A 12,614-nucleotide genomic window follows, 5' to 3' on the forward strand; every position below is an offset into this window, starting at 1 on the left:
GTTCAAATCCTCACTCAGCCATGAAGCACACACTGAATGACATTGGACTGGGGCTGTCTCTCAGCCTAGCCTATATAGTCTAGCCAACTATTTAGAATATTGATTTGTGTTTTAACCTGTTTTTAGTTTATGGTTGATTTTATTTTTTGAATGCTTAAAATTTTTGTTTGTAATATTTTTTATCTGTAACTTTATTAGTTTAACGTGTGTGTGTGTGTTTAAAAAAAAACAATCAAGGAGTGTATTAATTTTATGACATAAATAATAAAATAACCTACCGCACAGTGTTGTTTTGAGGATGAATTGAGGAGTGTGCATACCACATTCAGCTCTTCCGAAGCAAGACAGGATGTAAATGTAATAAATAAACAAATAAATAAAACGTGAGGGGTGGGAAACAGAAGGAAGGGATGAAAAGAGAAAAAAGACAAGTGTAATAAGGGACTGATGCAAGTCGATGCAGTTTCCTAAGTTTAGGGGTTGTTTTGATTGCAGATGGGCAAATTGACTAAAACTGTTGAATTATGCAATAAAAAACACGCAATTAAAACCTGCTTTTTAAAGGGGATGTTGCCATTTAAATCCCCCGTCTCAAGATAGAAGCCCCTATTTATGTTACCCTCTAACCAGCATTGATAATATTTTATTCTAATTTAGAGGCGCCTGTGCCTTTAATGAGAACAACAACAACAACCAGCCTGTACTGTACTGCACTCCTTTCTTTCCCCCCGCCCCTTTGGAGACTTTCAGACCAATCCTACAGCTCCACCCAAGAATCTTTCCCCCGCCATCTGATTGGTGAATCAAAGCGCTGAGCCACTCGCCTTTTCTCTCCCAGGAGACGCATCGATTGGCGCGGCCGGGTCACTCGTCACAATGCTCCCTCTTCTGATTGGCTGCCTTGCACGTAGGCTGCAACCTCCACCTCCTGTTTGGGGAAACTAGTTACTTTGATCACCCCCCCTCCCCATTACATTGTATCATGTGAATGAGTTACTTTTAAGTGGCGGGGGAGAGGGCATGAGTGCTAATCAGCGGAGGAATCTACTGTGATCTGCGAAGTGAACCATCATCCTGGAGAGATCTTGAAGGTGAGTACTGTACTTTTGATAGGCGCTCTTTTATGAAGCATCCTTCCTGGGGGCGAAGAGGCGTCACACCGGAGGGAAGAGTCGGTACTGGAGAAGTTAACATACAGAGCGCTGATCTGGATGCAAACGAGATCCAAGTGGGGCCACTGCTGTTACCTCTGAGCCCAGCCTGGACAATCCAGCTCCGACGAGTCCGCGCGAGAGGTCAGGGGTTCGGAGAGAGGGCTCTGCTAGTTGCTGCCTGCCAGGGTTTTGCGAGCAGGGTTTAAGCAATTTGCAAATAATGCTGGAAATAAGCAGAAAGGCAGGGAGGGCGAGAGAGAGCGCGCGCGCGTTCAGGAGGTGCAAAAACCCTGACTTTGAAAAAACAACCCGCAACGCGTCCAAAATCAGTGTTGCTGTCTGAGTTTCAAAACTAGAGGTGGGTTCTATTCTCACCCCCATCCCGATTGTTTTATCTTTTGATGCAAAACCTTTTGGCCTGGAAACAATTTTTTTTTAATGCATGCTAGCTTAAAAACATTGACACCTTTTCTAATATATAGTCATGGTGTTGTAAGGGAAACGCTTTCTTGCGGATTCGGGTTAAAAAACATCAACTCCTTTGTTTACTACATAGTTATATGATGGCATATGAGGTTAGGATAATACCAGGACAAGCCTACGGTTCGCAGTATGGGATCTGAGCTTTTTTTTGGTTGTTGAATTAACACCCATCTTTTTTCTTGAGCTGGTTGTTTTAAAATATACTCCGAAAATCAATGTGGGGTTATTGTGGACGGATGCGTGCTCTATATGAGTGTCTTTTAATGTGTGTCTGTGGTTTTGAGAGAAGGGAGACTTTACAGAACAGCTTTTAGAAGGTGATGTGGACTGCAACATAATTATTTCCAGAACCCTTTCCTGCTCTCTTGAGTGCATTTGAACGCCCAGGGAGACCTTAATTAGGGTCACGGATTGCTGCTTCCCTACATTAAATACCTAACTTCCCTGCTGATGCTGGTATATGACACTCTGGAATGATGTCGTCTTTGTCTGCTGAGCTAAGACACAGCTTTAAAATCCACGATCACCATTCTTTTTTGTTGTCCAAATTCTTCTGAGATAATATATATATATATATAAAACACACACACGCATGGAGGTGGGGGAGAAAAGAATATGTTGTGTGACCTATATCAGACTATTATGTGTGTGAGACTAAGACTGCAGGAAGCTTAGCTAACTGGATGTGTTTGTTCATTAATTTCATATAGCTAGAAATACACTGAAAGTGATATTTGGGTCACCACAGGGTGCTGTTTACTGCAAAAAGCCCCCATTTCCTGCAGTACTTAGCCAAGCCGTTTATAATCTTATTCAGCAGCAAACAATGGATCTTGCTTTGGAGGGCATGCATGCTAGTAAAAAAAGAATGATTGTCTGGAAAGTGACACCCAGAGAACCTTTGTGTGTGTGTTGTGTGCCATTGTATGCAGAATCACCTGATTCAGGCTAATTTAGTTTGAATTGCTTGCTATTTAGGCTGTGGTTGTTTTTTTACATACTTCTTCCCTCACATCAGGAATATTCCTTTATCCCTGCTATCTTGATTTATTTTTCAACAGTACATTTTCCAATATAGTTTTTTTAATGTTAATGAACATGACTAACTTAGGTCTGAAATTTCACTGGTGAATGCCGGCCCCTCCATGAGGCAGATGGAGGCAGCTGCCTCAGGCAGCGGAATCCTAGGGGCCCTTGGGCAGGCAGGCACCCCTTGATGCCTCTGCAAGAGAAGGGAGGAGAAGAGGCTGGGGTGGCTTTGGGGTCCACTGAGATCTCACAAGAGCAAAATCATGCAGAGGCCTCTGCAGGGCTCTTACATTTTTCACTAGTGGATGTTTCCAAACATTTTTTTTTTTTAAGGATAGCCTTGTGCACAATGCATTGCAGTAATCCCCTCCTGTCTCCAGCACAGTGCTGCAGCTTGTGTTGGGATGGGCCCAGGTTCAGTTTCTGACACACCCCCAGTTTATAAGAAAGCACCTCTTGCAGAAGAAGTGGCAAAGAAAAGAAAACAAAAACCACATTTGAAACCTTGGAGAATCATTGCCAGTTAATAACCTACAAGTCTTGCAGGATCTGACCAAAGGCCTATCCTGTTTACAGTAGTGTGCCCAACACTGGGGCTTGCTGCTTGCAATCCTGGAGGCAGCCTATAAGCAGTGAGGGCTAGTCCTTTAGCTACCAACCTCAGTCTGCCTCCCTTCCCACTTATCACCAGACCAGGAGATTGCATGAGATGTCAGCTTCTTCCTCCTATTTCTTGCTGTTGTTTAGTCGTGTCCAACTTTTCGTGACCCCATGGACCAGAGCATGCCAGGCACTCCTGTCTTCCACTGCCTCCCGCAGTTTGGTCAAACTCATGTTGGTAGCTTTGAGAACACTGTCCAACCATTTCGTCCTCTGTCGCCCCCTTCTCCTTGTGCCCTCCATCTTTCCCAACATCAGGGTCTTTTCCAGGGAGTCTTCTCTTCTCATGAGGTGGCCAAAGTATTGGAGCCTCCGCTTCAGGATCTGTCCTTCCAGTGAGCACTCAGGGCTGATTTCCTTAAGAATGGAGAGGTTTGATCTTCTTGGAGTCCATGGGACTCTCATGAGTCTCCTCCAGCACCATAATTCAAAAGCATCAATTCTTTGGCAATCAGCCTTCTTTATGGTCCAGCTCTCACTTCCATACATCACTGGTGGGAAAACCATGGCTTTAACTATATGGACCTTTGTCGGCAAGGTGATGTCTCTGCTTTTTAAGATGCTGTCTAGGTATATCATATTAATAGACCACCTTTTCTCCAAGTAGCACAAGGTGGCATACATGAATCTCTTCCTCCTCATTTTCTCCTCATAACATCCCTGTGAGGTTGGGTTAGGTTGAAAGACTGTGACCGACCCAAGGTCACACTGTTAATTTCTTGGCTGAGCAGGAATGGTCCCAGGGTGGTTGACACAATATAGTGGTACCTCTGGATACAAACGAGATCCCATGATGACTTTCTGTGATTTATATTTTATTAGAAGATTTTCATTTATAAAAACATAGTGACCAAAAAGAGAAAAAAAAGTGTGAGAATGAAGAAGGGTGGAAGTCAGTTACATTACCATACATTAGTATAAAGATGTTTATAACTTATTATCTTAATACATTTAATACATATAAATAAACCCCACCTAATATATTCTGTATAAACTCATTCCAAATATCATTATATTTATTTAGTGAAAGTCTGCATCCATAAGCAGTTTGTCCTCATGTTGCTAATATTGTCATGTTGTCAAGCCATTGATCATATGTCTATTCGTCCACTTCATCTCCACCATTAGAGCATGTAGAATCCAAAACCTGGGATACTGTGGTCAACAGTATCAAAATCCACCAAGAGATCACAGAGGGTGAGCAGGTTCACATTTCTCCCTCCTCTCTCCTGATAAATGTCATCAACCAGGGTGACCAAGGTAGTTTCAGTGCCATGTCCAGACCTGAAGCCAGCTTGGAATGGTTTCACAAACAACACTAATCTGGATAAACGGAACCCATATAGAGAGGGAAATGGGATCATAGTGGCAAATGCCAGCCCCAAACTACACACACTTAGTTGGTCATGGGAACAAACCTTGTGTGTATGGGCTCGGAACATCCAGCCGTAAACTCTGTACATAAGCACATGTACATTGCATTGTCTCCACACTAAGAGCCAGTGTGTTGTAATGGTGAGGGTTCAGGTCTCCACTTGGTCATGAATCTCACTGGCTGAACCTGGGGCAGTCCTCCCCTATCTACCTAACGTACCTCAGAGAAAAGGCAGGGACTTTGTGGGGCTTCCCTTGGGAATGGTCTGGAAGGTGCAGCTTGGATAGGATGTTGTGGCCAGGTTGTCAAGTGGAACACCTGGATGTGCATATTACACCTGCGCTGAAGGAACTGCAGTGGCTGATGATCAGCTAGAAGGCCATGCTTAAGGTACCTGTTATTAACCTATAAAGCCCTCAACAATTCAGGACCAGGTTGCCTGAAAGACTCTTTGCCCCTATATAGACCCGTAAGATCACTTAGATCAGTGTTTCCCAAACTTGGATCGTCAATTGTGGTTTTTTTGGACTTCAACTCCCATCATCCCTGGCCACTGGTCCTGCTAGCAAGGGATGATGGGAGTTGTAGTCCAACAACAGCTGGAGACCCAGGTTTGGGAAGCACTGACTTGGATCATCTAGGGAAATTCTACTCATGGCACAGCACTCTACAGAATATCATAGGGCAGTGACACAGAAATGGGCATTTCCAGCTGTTACCCCTGGTCTGTGGCGTGCCCTTCCCTCTGCCATACATGAGGCAACAACTATTAGCTGTCTTGTGAAAACTTATCTCTTTGTCCAGGCTTTCCATGAAACATAAGATGCTGCTGCTTTGTTGGAGTTTTTTTGGGTTGTTGTTCCATTTCTGTTTTAATGACAGTCTTTGCTTTTCTATTGTATACTGCTTAGAGATCTTTAAAAATATTATAAATGGCTTTGAAAAAAATCAAATAAAATGGGTGTGTTGGCAGAAGGATGGAGAGATATGTATGCTAATAAGCTCATGAGCTGAAAGATGGGATAAAAAGGTTGTTGTTTAAAAAAGAAATTGTGATTAGCATGTATTACTGAAACTGCTGCGTTTTTAACACTTGGCTATAGTTTTTCAGTTATCCCTACAATGATCCTGTAAGGTAGCGAGCATGACGACTCTGAAATCACCGGGGGGGGGGGGAGGTTGAGCATGAGAGCTGCTATCAATTTCTGGAGGCAGTCCATGGATTCCTGCCTGAGATGAGGTCTGAACCAGGGCCACCCTGGCTAAAAAGCTCCCTTCTCTCCACCAGTGTGCTTCCTTTAATCTAGTTAAAGCACAAACTGTGAGCCTCATCTCCATAATTCCAAAGCAATTTGCTGGTTCATCAACTTCTTAAGCAACAATCAGAGTCGGGAGCAAGTGGAACAAGATAGACAGGACCAGGTTAAATGTGTGGACAGGCTACAATTAAGGACGTGCCGCAGAACGGTATATACTCTGTGCTTGAAAATCTAGCCTCTGTCCCAAGTTGAGCAAGATTTTGGGCCTAAAATATTTAGTTCTGCAGCCTGAGTACAATGTAGACATGTGTCTCTGTTTTATCCATATCTGTTGTTTTATCTACTAACTTAAAAGAGGTGAATCTTTCCAGCCAGTATTCCCGAAGAAGGCAGCTTGCAGAGAATGTCTGCCGTGTCCTTTTTTTCTAATGGAACAATAAAAAAACTGAGTTGTGAAAACTGCAAAAGCTGTAAAACAGTGTAAGAGCAGTAGAATAAAACCGTATTTTAAAAGGCCTGAGAAAAGTAAGGGCACATGATGGCAAAAACACACTACAGAATAGAGAAGGGGACCAAGCAGCAGCTCCCTGGGAGATGGTGCCACAGCTGAAAAGGCCCAGATCTAAGCATCTGACTAAAATCTGGATGTGCAGGCAAATACATGTGAGAAAGCAACAGTACCTGTGTTTCTGCCTTCCAGGGGAAATGACTTGTTGGAACTATGTACACCTTCAGAGTTCTTAGATGACTGGCAGCCCTTGTGATTCATGCATCCCCTCAATCCTGAGGACTAGCGCCTTGCATTTTATTAAAAACTGAAAATCTTATGGTTCGGAAGGTGCAGCATTGCACATCACACACCAGATTGCCTGCGGGTAGAATACATCATTAGAGACCAGGAGCAGCCAAGAATTTAAGCCTACAAGGAAAAAATCCAGCAGCAAGCAACAGGAGATCTGAGTCGTTGCGGACAATCCCAAGCCAAATAGATGAGGCTTGCATTTATTTAGGTTGCATCTCTCCAACTGTTGCCAGAGATGCTTGGCAATCTGCTGGCCGGATGTACTGTAGGAAAAGGGCAGGTGAATTGGAAGTGCAAATGTTGAAGCTTGTTTATGGAGAGTTGCATTTCTTCCTTTCCCTTGCCAACAGTAAATTAAATTGCTCTGATGCTGCCTAACAGGACCCCGTTCTGACAATCCCAAGCCCACAACCACCGACTTGACTTTTAACCACAATCACATCAATGCGTCTTTCCTCATCAAGTTTACATCCCCACAGTGACAATTAGCACTGCTTCAGCTGGCCAAGGAGCCCTTTCTGCCAATGCTGGGCAGTCCTTTTGCAACTTGTCTGATTTGCAAACTTCCAGAGGCTTTAAATTCTGATTTGTCGGCCAAAGGCCAGCCTGCCTTTGCCCTTCATTCCAGAGGCAGAGATGGGTGCCTTTGATTTATTAGGCGGGGTGTTCATGAAGGCCAGAGTGAAATAGGGGGAGGGCATGGTGTTGTGGCCTCCTAACCTATGGACCACTGTGGAGTCATATTGTGGAACAAACTCTTTTCCATTCCAGTGTTAGAAACTCAGATATATAAGCTAGGCACCAAATGGCTCTTAAAACCAAGGTTACAGTCGCCAAAATAGAATGTCCTCTTGTTGTTTTGGAGCAAGATGTCTCTAAAGTCTTATTTTTCAGATGATGGACTGATTGATTCCCAATTAAAGTTCAGATGACCTTGAGCTAGATTAAGAGCTTTTAGAACTTAAAGAAGAAAAGTCACTTGATCCAGCGAGAGTCCACGTATATATTGGCCTATTCTGACCTCTTTATCTTAACGGTAGCTACTCCTGCTAGACGCGGGTGGCGCTGTGGGTAAAACCTCAGTGCCTAGGACTTGCCGATTGCATGGTCAGCGGTTCGAATCCCCACCGCGGGGTGAGCTCCCATCTTTCGGTCCCAGCTCCTGCCCACCTAGCAGTTCGAAAGCACCCCTAAGTGCAAGTAGATAAATAGGTACCGCTTTATAGCGGGAAGGTAAACGGTGTTTCCGTGTGCTGCGCTGGTGCTGGCTCGCCAGAGCAGCTTCATCACGCTGGCCACGTGACCCGGAAGTGTCTCCGGACAGCGCTGGCCCCCAGCCTCTTAAGTGAGATGGGCGCACAACCCTAGAGTTGGACACGACTGGCCCGTACGGGCAGGGGTACCTTTACCTTTACCTTTTACTCCTGCTCAGGTTGCACAGAAAAAGCAATTTGGTTTCAGAATTCATTCTGATTGTGCAGATAAAATATAACCGATAGAATTCTACAGGACGGGGTATTAAGTTTGTGAAAACAGTCCAGATCCAATGATCCCCAGATGGTGGAGACGTCAGGCCCCATCCTGGCACCCAGGCATGGTAAAGGTAAAGGACCTCTGACAGTTATGTCCAGTTGCAGATGACTCTGTGGTTGCGGACTCATCTCACTTTACTGGCCGAGGGAGCCGACATTTGTCTGCAGACAGTTTTTCCAGGTCATGTGGCTAGCATGACTAAGCCGCTTCTGGCAAAACCAGAGCAGCGCACGGAAACGCCATTTACCTTCCCGCTGGAGTGGTACCTATTTATCTATTGCACTTTGACGTGCTTTCGAACTGCTTGGTTGGCAGGAGCAGGGACTGAGCAACAGGATTCGAACCACTGACCTTCTGCTTGGCAAGCCCTAGGCTCTGTGGTTTAGACCTGGCGCCTGGCTAATTTCGAACACTGCCTTTGGCATAGCCTAAGTGCTGTGTGCCGCTCCGATCAAGAGTATCTGTCAACTTCATGCTTTACCAAGATCTTGTTTGCAGCCTCTTGAAACACACAAAAGCAAAGGTATCTATGTACCACTGCCCCCTGAGAAATTCCATAGTAAGGTAGTGTCTTTAGTTAGACCACTGCAAATATCAGAGAACAGAGAGCAAGGCCTCCATTGCTCAGTGGCTGAGCATCTCAAAAGGTCTCAGGTGCAATCCCCAGAATCTCTAGGAAGAGCAGGAAAAGACTCCTGTTTGAAAACTGCTGACAGTCAGTTTGAAGAGCCACTGACTGTGGAATATACAGGTTTGGGGTGGATCAATGGCCTGAATTGGTATAAGGCTGCTTCCTGTGCTTCTAAGCTTTTGAGATCCTGAACGCTTCATCAGCGGGAGGGGAGGAGGTAAGTGAAGCGGAGGGTGGGGAGACATTGGTGTTAAAGCGATTGGCCTTAAGGCAGAGTGTGGGAAGAAGTAGCTGGCTTACTAGAATAGGCCAACCTTTCCCAGGCTGGGGACTTCCAACTGTTTTAGACTGTTTTCCCATCAGCCTCAGCAAGCACAGCTTCATGTTAGCATTGTAGCTCAGTGTCCAAACATCTGCTCTGCATGAAGATGGTCCCAGGTCCAGTTCCTAGACCTGGACCTATTAAAACCTCCTTGTCTAAAACCCTGGAAAGCCACTGCCTGTCATTGGGAACAGGACTGAGTGAGATGGACCAATAGCCAGGCTTTGTGCTGGATGAAGAAATGCACAACATCTGATGCCCTGGTTTTGAAAACAAAATCCAGCAGTTATCTTAGATCTCTCTCCAGTCTTAAACACAAAGCAAAAAGGTTCTTTGTGCTAGAGAACAGCAGTAAAAAGAAACCTGGTGATTATTATATTAGCAAAACTAGAGTTTAAATACATACTTTCGAAATAGATATTCCTGGCTATTTCAGGGCATTGGCCAGACAGGACTTAGGCATTGTTAATGCCTCCGAAAAAACAATGGCAATTTGCAATGCTCAGTAAGCTGAAGGCATCAAAGCGTTGGAGCTGCATTGCAGCAAGACTTCAGCGCAATGTTCCTGACTTTGAATCAACAATAGAGCAAACTTTGAAAAGAAAGTCCCTAGAGGTACAAATACATGCTTCATTTGCACACACATGAAAAAGCATTTCTGCTTACAGAATTGAGGTTTCCCCTCCTTGCTTCCACTGTCTCCCAGCTTTAATGATAATAGTAGTGTGGTTGTACTTGATAAATGAAGTCAAATCTAATGGGTAATGATGCGTTATCTTTGGGGGCAAGCTTGCTTCTGAGAGTCCACACACAAGCTTGTTGGGCTAGAAGCTTGCATGGTTCAATGTATGTTGGAAAAGCAAGAGAGATAATTTTGGGCTTAACTAATGTACAAGATACCTTCAAAAAGATTTCCCCTCCCTGAGGATCCCCAGCAGCTCAGCTCAGGGGTGCAGATCTCTTCTAAAGAGTTTTGAATGTGCTCACCCAACTATTGTTTCCATTTCCAGAGGGGTATTATTACTTGTGTTTCAGTGCAACGGACAAAGGGTATTTTGGCACCTTAGATAGGGGGACATTTATTATGGTGCAAGGTTTCGTGGACTGTACTTCATCAGATCCACTTGCATCTAGTGAATTGGACTCTAGTCCGTAACCCGTGGAAGCTTAAGGTGCCAGAAAATTCTTTCTTATAGTTCCCATGACTCTCAGGCCGGGGACGGTTCTCCAAATGTGGCCCCCTGGTGTCTCTCTGTCCATTGGGTCTCTCCCAAGGACACACCCCTTTCTTTCCAGGCCCCCTCTTTCAGCAGCTTTGCTTCCTTGAGTGCTTTTTCCTGTCTGGAAGTATTCTGAGATTATGGTAGCACTTTTTCTTTCTTTCTTGCCTGGATAGAGAGAAATGTGTACAGCAACCTCAGATTTTTGCATGGTTGGAATGTAACCTAGTACACAAAGGCAAGAGTTCCATCCATTGCTTCATGTGCTTTTACCTCTGTTCCTGCCCAGCAGTGGCCCCTGGAAGGTTGCCCATGAGGCAGTGTGGCCCTCTTGCTGAAACAGCTTTCTCACCCCTGCACTAAAATGCACCATCTATTTTGTATCCCTGGGGCTCCTGCAGCAACTGCAGTCTCTAAAATGTTTCTAAGCCTACCTAAATCTTTTTAAAATAAATTTTATTTTTAAAAGATTTTTACATTATTCTTTGCATTACACCACAAACAATCCCAGTATCTTTATGGGGATTCTTCTAACCCCCGGACTTCCCCCCACTCCTGTCCCTGGTTTCCAATATTTATCTCTTCTCGTTTCTACGTCTAAATACCTTTATACAAACTATTAATTTTCCTTGTTGATGTCCTTTACCAAATTATATTACAAGTGCTAATCCAATCCTGCTAACGTTTTTAGGTGCTTACAGTGTTCCTTCATGTATTCTACAAAAATAATCCATTCTCTTTTAGATTTCTTGTCCTCTTGGTATCTGATCTTCCCGGTCAGTCTCGTCATTTCAGCATAGTCCATCAATTTCCATAGCCATTCTTCTTTCGATGGGGTTCTTTCTTTCCGTAAAGGTAAAGGTAAAGGTACCCCTAACCATTAGGTCCAGTCGTGGACGACTCTGGGGTTGTGGCGTTCATCTCGCTTTATTGGCCGAGGGAGCCGGCGTACAGCTTCCGGGTCATGTGGCCAGCATGACTAAGCCACTTCTGGCAAACCAGAGCAGCGCACAGAGACACCGTTTACCTTCCCGCCGGAGCGGTACCTATTTATCTACTTGCATTTTGACATGCTTTCGAACTGCTAGGTTGGCAGGAGCAGGGACCGAGCAACAGGAGCTCACCCCACTGCGGGGATTCGAACCGCTGACCTTCTGATCGGCAAGCCCTAGGCTCTGTAGTTTAACCCAGAGCACCACCCACGTCCCTTAATCTTCGTTCCACAAGGCTACCTAGAGCATTGCTTTGGCTGCAGTCCTTAAAGAACTTAACAAAGTGCATTCATTTGAGCCCAAGGAAGCTGCTCAGACTGAAGGCGAGGTTGGCTACACCCAAACTTGTGCTGCTTAAAATATAAATGGGGGAACACCCTTTGCTGCTAAGGGTAAGCCAGGACGGCCTTTTCGTAAGGCATTGGCCAAGGGAGCGCCACCCTCTCTTCTCCGGTTGTCTTGCATTAGCCTTGTGGAACTGAGGACATTGCCTACCTAAAATTAATTGGCAGCCCCCGCCTATAAAGGTACAATATCTTTTCTTGTAAATGGGATGGGATGCTTCTTTCAAAACCATTTTTGGCAGCTTCTGGGAGTTTTGCCACCACCAGTTCCCTCTTTTCGTGCTAAGTATAAGTTGCTATTTTTACTCCTCCCTTTCTAAATGTTTACTGGGAGGGTGTAATTAGCAACAAACATCTGTTTAGGCCCAACCAGCTGCAGTGGCCCGTGGGGAAATGTGTTGCTGCAAGAAAGGCCTGGAGGAAGATGATTTGGTTTCTGACTTCAGGAAGATTCCCTCCTTAAAGGCTCTGGTCCTCTGTGGGATGGAGCAAGTGGGAATGTCCAGCTGGAGGCTGGGTGTATCAGTGACCTTTGGATGTCCCAGAGGTGCCAATTGTTCTTATGCTCCATTATAAAGACAGGTTTATAGGTTTATATCGAGAGATTTACTCCTACTCCTCAAAATGATCACGGCACTTCCACAGCATGGATGGGGGAGAAATTCCATTCACATTTCAAGGAAAATTTGACCTAATCCACACTTTCTGAAACATGTGTGAACTGAAAGAGTGCTGTCTTTTGAAATTTGCAGGTCTCTGACCTTTTCAGTGCCAATCTCCAGCCAAGTAAAGTGTACAAAAATATACACT

At 44.7% G+C, this 12,614-nt stretch overlaps 1 protein-coding gene across 2 annotated transcripts in view; it reads left to right on the forward strand.

The window, feature by feature from the left end:
- The first annotated feature begins 904 nt into the window (after nt 1-904).
- KLHL25 (kelch like family member 25) overlaps nt 905-12,614 on the forward strand; it is a 31,876-nt gene continuing 20,166 nt past the window's right edge. For both annotated transcript variants that reach the window (XR_014213412.1, XM_082198530.1), the window contains exon 1: nt 905-1,091. The gene's annotated coding sequence lies outside the window, so the exon portion shown is untranslated. The remainder of the gene's footprint in view (nt 1,092-12,614) is intronic.

The sequence above is a fragment of the Podarcis vaucheri genome (genome assembly GCF_965113315.1).
Source record: "Podarcis vaucheri genome assembly, chromosome: 14".
Taxonomy (NCBI): Eukaryota; Metazoa; Chordata; class Lepidosauria; order Squamata; family Lacertidae; genus Podarcis; species Podarcis vaucheri.